We start from the raw sequence: 13,492 nt of genomic DNA, 5'->3' as shown, positions 1-13,492 counted from the left end.
AAAGAAGAATGAATTTTGTGGCTTGGATAATTTAATCCTTGTGCATAATAGAGTAGTCAATTGAAAACTTTGCGGAGAAATTTCAAAAATAAGGAAGCTTCTCTTACAAACTTGTGGCTCTTGTCCCCCAGGACTGCTTGAGGTGCCTTTTTGACACATATTTTACACCTCTAAGCAGTGCTAGGATAAATTAAAACTACTCTTAAGGGTTTGCTTCTGAGCTGTGTGTAAATGTAATAACTCAGTTTCGGTCTTAACACTAGTTTTTCCTTATGGGATGTATTGAAGGGTAGGAAGGCTATAACAGCTAAGGGCATGGAGGTCCTTGAGTATGTTGGGAGGGAGGCTATAGAACTTATTGTTGGAGAGGTAGGAATTAAAATTGAAGAAGATCCAAAGCCTTCTGATCGTGAGGTGATAGAGGAAGATGAGTAGTTTATAGATGATGCAACATTTGATCAATGCTTCTACATCTATGGAGGTCCTGAGCAATTGGAGGTTTGGATTTCAACCTTTTTAGGAAAGCTAGAATATTTATGCTAGTTAATATAAGCAATTACCTCAAAATCTATTGGCTATGCTTTTGGTATGTCAAATGTAAAATTTGTCATCATTGTTCTAATTGGAGCTAGATCATATATCAAATCATCACCTCCCCTATTAAAGCCATGTTCACACCTTAGTTTATCCATTATTTTATTCATACTAGACCTTTCTTGAGAACCTCATTCACACACACCTTTGGTTGCATTCAAACCTTCACTGAAATTCAAGATCAATTTTTGAAATTATAATTGGGATTAGACACTGCCATTGAGCAAGATTGCCAATTGGTAAGACCTTTCCACATTTGAAGTGATGTGGTTACACCATCCTAAAATGTCTAATGTCAATGAAATGTCAAGCCATTGCACTATTCATAAAATCCCAAAATGCATGTAACCCAAGTCCAATGTAATGAATCAATGCTATGTATGTCAAAAAAATCCTGACAAGACAAGTCCATCCATTTGTAAAAGCATGAAGCAAAAAGAATGTGTCGAGAAGACTAGAGTAAAAAGCACGTACCACACATCGACAAAAGGGATAAGGAGCATGAAGACAAAGAAGACCAACTAAGAATGCAAGAAGATAAAAAACACCCAGAAGATCGAGAAAAGTAAAAGATGCCAAAGAAGCATGAAGAAGATACTTTCTGCTGCTATAAAAAAATGCAAAAAAATTCCCATAGTGGATGTAACAAACCCTACCAAGATGTAAAGTTTCAATCCTTAACTTGACTAGGCTACCAAAGAGCTAGTCTCCTGGTCCATGTTTACATGCAGGGGGGGGCAAAAGCTAGCAAGGGTAGGAACTCATCATTTGAGGGGGGTGTTGAGAAATCAAATGATGTATGCCCAAAAAGGCTAGCCTATAAGTGGCTTTGTATGAGAGATATGACAAAGATGTATGCTCTAAAAGCTCTAGGAAGAGTCGTCCAAAATCCCATAAGCACAGAGAGTAAAAGTGGAACTATATGAAAAGCTATAAAGGCATGTACTTGACACTCATTTCAATGTAATGGAACTATCAGTTTGAGTTGCTCAAGACTATCTTTATGAGTCCAAGCTAATCTATCTTGGAATAATCTAATTCACTTGAGTTACAATCTCTCATTCTGATAATGTATTGTGTGTTTGATTTGCATCCACCATAGCTAACTAGCTCTAGATCCATGTTTCTCAACAAAACTAACCATCAAGTCAACTTCAAATTGGTTAGAAGTGAAAGGAACTTATATAGCATAGAATGTAAAGTATACGTGTCCAAAAGAAGAATCTTGACTAGCTCCTTTGAGCTTTTCCAATGCAGCTTTTCGTAGCTGATCCTGGGGAGATTCTAATCTCGTGATTTTTGCAAATTCATCAACCGCCTTGTCTTCTACCATGCTATCTTCTATATCAATCTTGAGTGATTCTATCATGCTCTGTTGTAATTCAGCTACTCCTTTTGTTGCATCTTTAACTACTACAAGTGCTTGCTGTTCAAGGCAATCCCTTAAAACATTACAATGCAACAACAATAGTATACAATTGAAGGGACCATAACAAACATAATGAGCATGCCCAAGCAGTTGACTAGTAGTTCAAAATGGTGTTTATAGTCCGATTAGTGTCTTGAATCTTATAAAATTTCATATTTAGTGTGTTAAATGTGAATGTGAACAAATTCCCCAGAATTTATTGCTAGAAGCAAGCCAAGAAAAGAAGCAGATATTGGAGATTATTTGGGAGCCTTCATGTGAATAAAAGAGTGAACTTTTTTTTGACTAGCATCTATCTACTATCATAGGATACTAGTTAAGAGTTGTCAATTGGAAATTCAAGATTTTGCTACTTCTAGTATGAACGATAAAATGTACAATATAGTAGGATACTAAAAATTGATTTTATATAAGCAAACATAGTGGTACATTCAAAATAATAGAATACTTCCAGGAAAACACAATAATACAATCAAAATAATACAATAGTTAAGGAAAAAAACATAGGCACTTACACAACTGGGCAGTAGGGGCACTTGTGTAACATGGTTGCACAATCTCTATAGGAACCTTCTACAATAGTGGTCAAAAAATTTTCGTAGGTCATTCTTTGCAAGGTGTACCCCTCGATCCAATCTTTACCCCTAGCTTGTAGCGCCCATATATTGTGGGCAGTAGAAACATATAACTAAACTAACTAGAATATGTAGTATAGAGCCAGATACACAACAACCTATCTCCTAATATTCCCAAATGCCTATTGTGCCTGTCCTCACCTTGAGATCAAGCGTGTATGCACCAAAAATGTTGCGCCTAGTAGTACAGCTCTAGGTCATAGGCAACAGTAGTGGATGCCTCTCTCTTTCTCTCTCTCTCTCTCTCTCTCTCTCTCTCCTTCTTCCTTCTCTCTCATTCTTCTTCTTCCTCTTCAATCTCTCATTCTCTCTCATGTTACCACATGTTATTTTTTAATTTATTAATGCATGAGTAATCCAAAGATGATCAAGTTTCATAAAATAATGTTCTTCATCACTTATATTTTCATTTCTTACTACCTTAGTAGGAGAAAGGAGGGTTGCAACAACCTAAGCTTGTGCTCAAAGTGTTAATTATCCATGCTCATGATTAGGTACATGCAAATCATTATAGCTATTGGAGTAGAAAGATTGTTTAACCATAGAACTCTCATCATTCTTCCCTAAGCTCAACTAGTCCTTCCCTAATGTATTATCCACAATTTGCTCACCACTACAAAGTCTATCTTTCCTAGTTGCAAACTCAACCTCAGTTTCTTCCAGCATTATTATTCAAACCCCCTCTAGAATGAAAAATTCCTATCTTTATCTCTTGTCCCTATATGGTTGATTGTAGTTTTTTTCCTACTCCTATTCCTACGCCTACTACTCCAGTCCCCAATCCACCTTTCCTGCTTATTACTTAACACCTTTCATTTCAAAACCCATTACACTTCTTGAGAATCTTTCATTATCCTTCTCTTTATTTTATTATTTTTCCTATCCCCTTCTTCATTCTTTAATCTTCATTCCACTTTCCCTCTGAAGAACGTATTACATTTAATAGTAAAAAGCGTGAACATAGAATGATTTAACTAATAAGCAAGTGGAGTAGATGGGCTAGAATGTAGGATACCTTAGTTATGGGCTCAAAATACCAACCCCTTTCAAGAGCCACAAGCAAGGGCACTAAATTGGGTTCATGAGGAAAAAAATCTATGTTGTGGCTCTAATGAGCATAAGGGTAAGGATCATTCCCAACCCAATAAAACCCCTCAAGATTTCAATGAAAACAAGAAACCCTTAGGTCTAATAGCAATGAATAACCCCTCAAAAGTGATCATGTGATCTGAATTAAAAAGGATGGTGAAAATGATTATATAGCTACAAGAGTTCAAGCTAAGTAAAGGACCAATGGAGTAATTCATTCTATTGAGATAGACCTTGAAGAGGAAGACCCAATTAGGTAAGTTGTTTGTCAAAATATTATCTCCATTAGACACTCTCATTGAGAATGGAGAGGTTTGAAGCAACCTAGCCTTGTGCCCATAACTGCTAATTATCCATGCTCACAATTAGGTAGGTGCAAATAATTATACATATTGAAATAGAAAGTCTATGTAACCATGATGATGCTAGAAAGAACGTATTGCTTGATAGGCAATGCAAGTTCCAATGGAGTTATGATGTGGACTAAGCTGCAAATATTTATATGCATTAGCCATATAAAAAAGGGGATAAGGGGATGACCACCCAAAAGGGATTTAGGGTTTTGTATATAAAGTTGAAAAGTGAATGAGAAGCTCATTCTTGTGTGTGGCCAAAAGTAGCTCTCTTCTTCTTCTTCTTCTTCTTCTTCTTCTTCTTCTTCTTCTTCTTCTTCTTCTTCTTCTAGGGGTGTATGCAATTCTTTTCAATGTCTCAGAGAAGGACCAACATTTTCAACTTGACATCAAAGCTGAGCATCCCACAAACCATAGATACTGATAATTTACTATTATGCCAATTACTGCCATGGAGACCATTGAATTAGCAGTAATAAGGTTGAGAAGAGTGTGTATACAGTCTAATTTTCTCCCTAAAATATTTGTTCCACATGTGCTTCTAGTCGGCTAGCTTGCATTTCCAGGTGTGCACCCTTCAACTCCCCATATGCTGCAACCTAGATTAGCCAGTGGCATCACTGGGCTAGCATCAGGGATCAGTACATCACTCACTTTACAGGAAGCATAGGCTTAGTATTTGAATTTTCAGTCCCATCACACATACCAAATGCACCTTAGCTCCCAAGCCCTTTCGAAGATGAGAGGAGTTGTGCATAGCGTGGTTGCCTATGAAACTGGCATGTTTCAACCTTCAGGAGTTTGTCGGCATTGCAATAATTTTAGAGAGAGGAATATAGATCCTAGTCGGTTGAAAGACCAGACCAAGCCATTGAAATCTATGCACATGGTTCAAGGATTTTTTAATCTCACTTTCCAACGAGAAAGAATCATTGATTCAAGCACGTCTAATGATACAACAAATGATGAAGCCTTCTGAAACTTATTTAGCTTGCAAACACCTATCCTAGCAATACTAACTCTATTTTCAGAATCTGAATCAAGTATGTCTACAATGCCCTTGGTGTCACCATCAAAGTACCTATATGCAATGTTAGCATCAGAGTATATGTCTGCAATGCCATCATCAAACTAGATGTCTGTAATTTCGTAATCAAGGAACAACAATCATGTATCAACTATTTTGTTCATGCCGAATGTAACAGATAACATGCACCATGGTTCTCAATCAAGATTGTCACAAGTTGATTGCTTCAAGTAGCTTGTTGACTCAACTAGCTATGGCTCTACATCATGCACATTGCAGGGCATGGAGCTTTTCAAAGCCTCTATGAAAAACACCGCAGGCAGGCAGAAGCTGGCCGGGGTAGGAAAGAGAAGTTGCTTTCAAAAGACTTCAGAAGTTCAAGTTTTTGAACTGATGATATTAATCTACAACAGTTGATAGATATCTGTTCTACACAATGTTGCATAATACATCCAACACATTCAAATGTGGCCATAAATGCATGTTCCAAAATGACAGAGGAGTATCTCTGCATAGGTACCATGCCTACTCCTGTGTAAATTTCATAGATAAATGCACCAATGAAAATGAGTGAAGAGCAAAAGTTTGCCAAAACAAGGATCATCAAGCGAGAAGGCAGTCTATGCCTTAACTCCTATTATGGGTAATGCAAAAACAAAGAAGAATTCTCCCTTCATCTGTTGGACTTAGAATCCATGGGAAGTCCTCATGAATGAAGAAGAAATCTCTCCTTTGGAAAGTAACTATAGTCAAGACTCTCTCCAAGTCATGTGAGTCTTCTTCACCCAAGAACCTCTAGAACTTTACTTCAAAATTGAAAACGAGTTGCTAAATTTGACTTGATGAGTACCTCCAACTTGGCCATGGCTCCTATGAGATCTCCAATAAAGGTTGCTAGCACCCTACGGTACTCCATTAAAGCTTCTTACAGCTCTTGTCCATGCTGTATGTGCTTGACTAGTTTTTTTTTTTTGAAAAATAGAACTGGATGTGAGAAAAGAGAAAGAAGAAGGGACCAAATACCTAAGCTCTGATACCAGTTGTCAAGAAGAGGACTGGGGAGAGAAAAAGAGGAGAGAGAAGATTGCAGAAGAGAGAAGGAAGAGTAGCAGAAGTGAGAGAAAGAGAGTGATAAGGAGAGAGAAAGACTAGAAATGGAAAGAGAAAGACAAGAAAGAGAAAGAGAGATGGCTAGAAGCCATGAAAGGACAGGAGAAGTTGGAGAGAGAGGAAGGACAAAGATGTATTATGTGTAAAAATTGGTTCTTGTACATGTGTCCTTTGCCCTTTTATATTCGTCTAATTCAATTCTTTACACTTCGAAGCATCTTGGAGTTCAATCAGCTCAACTTGGTTGAACCAGTGGTATGGGTTAGTAGGGATACTAGTAGTTGCGACCTTACGGTTTGGAATTTCAAGCACAGAGCTTTTAGCCACTATGCCAATTTTAATAGAAGTTTTATGTACATCAATGTGCTTCACATCATGGGATGAAGAATAATTCTGTGTGGTATTAAAGGCAAAGGAAATATGATGTGTTTTGTCATTCAACCCTGGGATAAACTAGTCAAAGAAACTTGGATTGTAGTATAATGGAGGATGGCCATCAAGAAGTTATGGGTCATGTGTGAAGTAGAAAATATATCTAATGATATCAATCATTATGTTACTTTTTTCAAATCAACATGCAATGTGTAGCTCTTCCTTATAAAGGAAATTTTCATGTAAGGAAACTAGTTTAGCAAGTTTGGAAATATTGACCCCGTGAATAGTCGCAAGAACTGTCAGAGATGTAGGTGCTTTATATGTTGGATCATGCATGGAAGTCTAGAGTGTCTTTCTCTACTCAATAATATTCATTAGATGGCTACCATACCTTACAGCTAGACCTCTACTAGAATACCATTTCCTCCCAAACTCACTTTGACCTTCAACTTTTGTGGCTAATAGTGAAATGCATTCCTTGCTTGCCATGCATTGCTTAGGGTGGAATAGAGGATTCAAGTGATGCTTCTCTTGCTCTATTTGGTCACTTTCTTCATGAATTCTCCTACAACTACTGGATAATACCAAAAATTTTGTGATTGCTCTGACCATGTCGCCTTTTTAAGAAAGTCTTATCCTCAATAGTCTAAATTCCAATGTTAGCATGAATATGTGCACGAGTGAGTGAAGTTAATACTATTTCATCTAGTTCCCTAGAGCTTGTAACCTTGGATTGGTCCTTTTGTTGTCCCATATTTACTAAAGCCTCCATGAGAGATCTCTTAAGTAGCTCTTTGAATGGAATGGAGCTTTTGGCTGAGAATAACAAGATTTGTGAATCATGGGATTCATTGTGCTCTTTGGGCTAGAGTTAGTATTCTATTGTGAGACTAAAGTATTAGCAGCTTGGTCCTTAGCTAAAGTGAAAGGTTTGGTCATAGCCAAAGGTTGTGATTATGTGGGCATCACCTCAAAATTGAAAGTAGTAACTTGTGAGGTAGCATATTGGTCAATTGTGTCACTCAAAGATGATGGAATACTAGGATCCTTGGATTCATGGGAGGTAATCTTGGTCTTCAAATTTCTAGATTTATTCTTGACAACACTCTCAGAGGGAGTGTGTTGATCTTGTATTTTTTTTAAAGCTATCCCTCATGGATCTGTTCTAGTATAGTCAATAGCTACACTAGGCTACTACTATTGGATGTTTTGTTTTGGCTTGGGTGACAAAGGTTCTTGGTTGTTGGGAGACAATGGCCTTTGAAGGACCAAAAACTTTTATGGATTGTTTCTTATCAATACTAGAGGAATATAGAGTTAGCTCCCTTTGACTTTCTATTTTAGTATGAGTAGCAACACCAAGTAGTGACTACTTTGTGTCCTCTTTTTGAATCAGTGAGTCTACTCAATCACATTGCTAGTTCCTCTTGTGGATTAGCAACTACTATAGATTGTTGCACTTCCAAAATTGTGGATATGGGTAACTCAAGAATTAGCTACTTGATTCACTAGCTTGTCATTTTGTATCTCTACAAGTATCTTGGTCCTTAACCTAGATTTTTATTTGGATCTCTTTCTCTTTCTCTTGGATTTCATTGGATCTTGGATAGGGGTCAATGGAGGTGGCTTTGTGGGTGGTTTTGGTAACCAAATCCAATAATTTCCTGCATAAAATCCTTGATCATGTAGCAAAACCTTAAGAACCAGTCGTGGCTTTGTGTTAGCTCTCCAATGATGCTTTCATATACATGCCCAAGGTCTCCTATTTCTTCTAGATGAATTTCTCTTTCTAATAGCTTGAGAAGCTATGGTAGTATTCCCAATAGCTTTGGTCTTTTCTTTGATTCCTACTAAGTGGTTCTCTCTAGTCTGCTTGTGGCTTGACGAGTTCCTTTAGAACTCTTTGGCCTTCCACCCTTGGTGTGTTATTTGACTCTAAGAAAGGTTGCTTGCCTATCTCTAAAGAAGAGACAAGGTTCTCTTTGTAGAAAGTAGTGAAAATCTGAACTTTTGGTAAGCTCAAATATATTTGGCATGCATCATAGTTCACAATAGACCTAGTCACATACTTGAAAGTTCTTCTAAGCAGAACCTCTCTATCTATATATTCTCGATTTGAAAGCACATAAAAAACAATGGGAAATCTCTTAGCTCTATAGTATGAAGAATCTTACATCGTCCTAGGAGGGGAGAAGGTGATCCTCCATAAGTTTTGATGATTACATTTGTTGGGACTAGTTTAGATTGACCAATCACAAGACCAATCACAGTCCATACATCATAAATGAGGATGTTGTAATCAGAACCTTTATCAATGAGAACATCAATGATGAGCTCTCACTTAGTAGTTAGTTTGATCCAAATATATGTAGGAGATATTAGCTCTTCATATTTTGGGTCAATGTTGGTGACTTTGACCTTTTGGATGTTAGGCTCTGTAGACAATGTGAGGGTACTGCTAGGGATACCTTGTGTATTGGGTAGTTATGATACATATCAATGATGCCACACTCAATGCATCTAAGGTCAATCCTTTATATGAATGTGTCTATCCCCATCTGATCTACTAGTTGTGGCCTAGGTTCTTGAGTTTCTAGCTCAGTCACATTATCAATGGATAGATGGATGGGAAGGTTTCACTTTATTATTGACTCCAAAGATTTTAGGGCTTGTAGACCTATGGCCTTGTCCACTATGAGGCACATCAACTAAGTCTTAAGGATTGAAAAGCTAAATCATAATCTTCTTACAAATTGAAGTTTTTGTGTGGTTTCTTGTGTGTTTTTCTATTCTTCTCAATCTCTAGAATGATGTGAATTCAGCTTGGTACTCTCGATAGCTTAGTCAATAACTTCTCTCTCATTGGGCCCTTCTTGTTGTGATTGTACTTTAGCTTGTTGTGCGTTCTATGTCTACATGTGGAAATGATTGTTGTGGTTTTGCACTATGATTCTAAATGTCCCTAGGTGATGTTAGCCTACTGTTAAGTTACCTACATGCTAGGTGTGCTAAGTCCTTATGATGTGACAAAGAGTCTCCTAGGCCACTTTGTACAAGTTTCTTAGTGGATTTCTAAGGCATTTAAAAGCTTCTTCCAACAAATTCATTCTAGAACATACAGTTTGAGACAGTTTGAATATATAAGAGTAAGATGGGCAAAAATATTCTTTCTTTTGTTCAAACGATATGTATGTGTGCAAGAATTTCTCAAAGCATCACAATCATATCAAGCTAACCTTAGAGGAGTGGAGGTATGTGTGCATAGGAGTGGAAGTATGTGTAGAAGTGAGTATTTGATATGTTGGAGTGACAAATGGTGCAAGTCCTAGGTAGGTAGTAGAAGTGTAAAGTATAGGGTACAAGCCTAGATAGTGCAAGTACAAGCCTAGGTGGGTGGTATAATTTGGAAGGGTAGTGCAAGTGGTGCAAGTGTAAAGAAACCTAGGTGGTGCAAGTAGATGGTGCAAGTGGATGATGCAAGTACAAAGTGACCTAGGTGGGTAGTGCAAGTCGTAAGGGTAATACATGTGGTGTGAGTGTAAAGTGATCTAGATGGTGGAACTAGATGGAAAAAGTGCAATGTGACCTAGATGGTGCAAGTGGGTTGTGTAGGTCATAAGTCTATGGGTGGTGCAAGTCCAATGTGACCTAGGTAGTGCAAGTGGGTGAGGTGGGTTAATGTGACGTATATGTGGGTCATGAATTTTGAATGTGATTGAACTTTTGATATGAGTGAATTATGTATGCAAGTTTGAGTTTTGTGTTTTGCATTTTTCATTTTTTATTTTTGTACTACTTTCACTTCAATACACACACAATCCAACAAGCATGATACGCATGATGTATCTTCAATTGATAAAAATGTCATATGGTTTGTTCAAGCAAGAAAAGATTGCGTTTTGATTTTTACATTACTTCTTCAATCCACAAAAATGTCATGTGGCTTGTTTAAGTAAGAAGAGTTTGAGTTTTGCATTTTTGTGTTGCTTTTTCTTCAATACACACACATCCCAACAAGCATAATGCATCTTTAATCCATAGAAATGTCATATGATTTGCTAAGCAAGAAAAGTTTGAGTTTAGAGTTTTGCATTTTGCATTTTGAGTTTTGTATTCTTCATACTCTTACAAATCCTATTGCTTCAATCTTAATCCAACAAACTACTTCCTTTCAATTCGGTCTTTCTAACCTAGCTGCATGGGTTTCGTAATGCTAGCCACAAACACAGACAATTGGTAACCCATCAATCCCATCCATGCCCATGAATAAGCCTCATACTCCACCATATGGTAGGAGTGTGAAAACCTTGGTGGTTATATCATCCTAGATCCTAGCAATGGAACCAAAATGTTGAGCCAAATGCACCAACAATTGAGATGTTGGATGGACTTTTATTATTTCAGAAGTTGCAACTCACTTTGGCAATAATGTCTCACCTTGTCTCTCAACACTCTACTCTAACTAACCAAGCATCCTTCTCTACAAACCAAGATAATAAGAACATAACACTAGCTTCGAGATATAATGAACTCACCAACTTACCTTCTTGCATTCTAGTCCAAAAGCTTGAAGGCTCCAAGATAGTTCCTCGATCCAACAAACATGATTTGATGTTGTTACTCCTTTGCATCCACCACCACAAGCATACCAACAAGTCAAGAAGCTAGTAGAGAAGAAGAGAAAAGCCAAAAGATGATGAAGAGCTTCACCTTCCCTGACTCCCTCGCTCAACACACCTCTCACTCACTCCCTCTCATTCACTCTCAACAATGGAAGCAAGATAACAGAAATAGAAATAGAGAATAGAAAGCTTCAATAGTTGCATTGATAGAGGTTCATAGCACAGATGCACCAAGAGGGTAAATACAACTAAGACCTCCCACCCTTATATAGACACAAATTAGGGTTAGGGTTAGGTCACCTCTCTAGGATCGTTCACTATTTTAGGATTAGGGTTTGTGTTCCACTTTGCGTTTCAAGGTTTGCGCTCCTTTGAATTAGGATTTGCGTCCTCTTTTGGGGGTATCCCCTTTGTGGGATCTAGGTCATGGTTAATCCTCATAGCTTGCTTATATCTTAGTCTAATTAGACCAAGCGTATTATAATTTAGTTACAAATACATATGCACAACCCACATAACAATTGCATGTGTGACAAATACAATGTGGGAGTAAAGATCTCAAAGGGGTGCAACAAATCGACTTGCGGGAAACTTTGCCTACCTCCTGATGATTTGGAGCCCATTGTCGAAGCATTTAGAATTGAAAGTCTACCAGGGGGATAAGAGACAATAGGGTGAAGGGAGATTCAGGGAGAGGAGTAGATGGAAGAGAAGGGGCTTAAAGAAATAGAAGATGTAGAAGAATACTCACAGAGGTGAAGCCTACCAATTATTTCTGCATTATGAGAAGATAAATCTTTTGTAGACAAAAACGTGCATAAAACAATAACTTCCTCTATGCTGCTTAGAACGCTAATATGATTTTTCCGTTGGCTCTGAAAGGAGGGTAAAATACCCGGATTCTTGACCAGAATTCTCCTAGATCACTTCTTCTTCTTCTCCCAGTTCGGAGTGCTGTTCACTGCTTGAAAACGGTGATATCGCATCGTGCAATTTTTCCAATCCTTCTTTTTGTGTAAATCCTCCCAAAATGTCTGAAAGCTACCTAGTTTCTTTTACATGTCATCCTATTCTAGAAATTGGCTACAATTTTTGGATTTTTACAAGAGATAATATCTAAAATATAAAAAATTGACTAAACTTGTCCAAAAATCTAGTATTTTTAAACCATTCACACTGTGAACACTGACGCTAATGACTAATATGGCATTGGCTCTCTCTCTAGATTAATAAGAAAGTCGAATGATAATGCATTCTAGAGTTTTTTACATTGTAACCATGTAGCGGCACTACATCCATCCCCTCCTAACTTGCACATCCTCAGGCATGTGCCAAAGTCTTATGGATCTGCAGTGTCAGAAGAAGTATCATTTGCCGTGTCAATGTCTTCATCTTCTACCTCTTCTTCTTCCATATTCTCATGTTCATGCTCAATATCAAACTCCTTCAACTCATATGCTGAAGACTCCCTACCGTTTAAAGATCTTGATACATTTTCCAGCCACTAGAATCCTTAGAGTTGTCCCATCCATCTTATTTAATGCATGGGTAGCATTATCAAAAACAAACCTTACCACATATGGACCAAACCACCACTTTGCCATCTTCCGACTACCACCATGCATATTTTCCAAGCTATTGTCATAAACCAACACCCAGTCCCCTTCCTGTATAGATTGTGGCCAAAGTTTGTGTCGCTTGTCAAACCTCTTCTTATTCTTGATCCTTGCAGTTTTCATCTTTTTCATGGCTTTCTCAATGTCTTTAGGCCTTCTTTCTAATTGTCTAATGTGTAGGACTAGCAACTCTTATCTATTCAAATCCTCTTCCCATGGTATAACACTCCAAGTAGCAATAGTCTCCTCAATAGGCATGATTGGCTATTGTTTATATGTTAATTTAGCAAGCATATAAGCTATAATTGCACTATGAGTGGTCCTATCAGCCCACAAAGCAAAGGGTAACATTCTTGGCCACTCTTTCATCCTGCATTTGCATGACTTTGCTAATGCCTTAATGATAGGCTGATGACCTCTTTCACTTTTTCCATTTGCTTCAGGATTATAGACTGAAATTAAAGCTAGCTTGATACTCAATCGTGAAAAGAAGTCATGAGCCTCATATGCATCCAATTCTCCTCTATTTGCAACCACTTTACCAACACGACCATACCTGCAAAAGACTTCTTCCAATAAGAACATGCAAACTACTTGAGTAGTCTTTGTACTAAGAGCTCAAGCTTCCACTTGATTTGTCAA

The sequence above is a fragment of the Lygodium microphyllum genome, chromosome 15 (assembly GCF_053477565.2).
Source record: "Lygodium microphyllum isolate KBCC chromosome 15, Lygodium_microphyllum_v1.1.10, whole genome shotgun sequence".
Classification (NCBI taxonomy): Eukaryota; Viridiplantae; Streptophyta; class Polypodiopsida; order Schizaeales; family Lygodiaceae; genus Lygodium; species Lygodium microphyllum.
Note: the sequence above shows the minus strand (reverse complement) of the source record.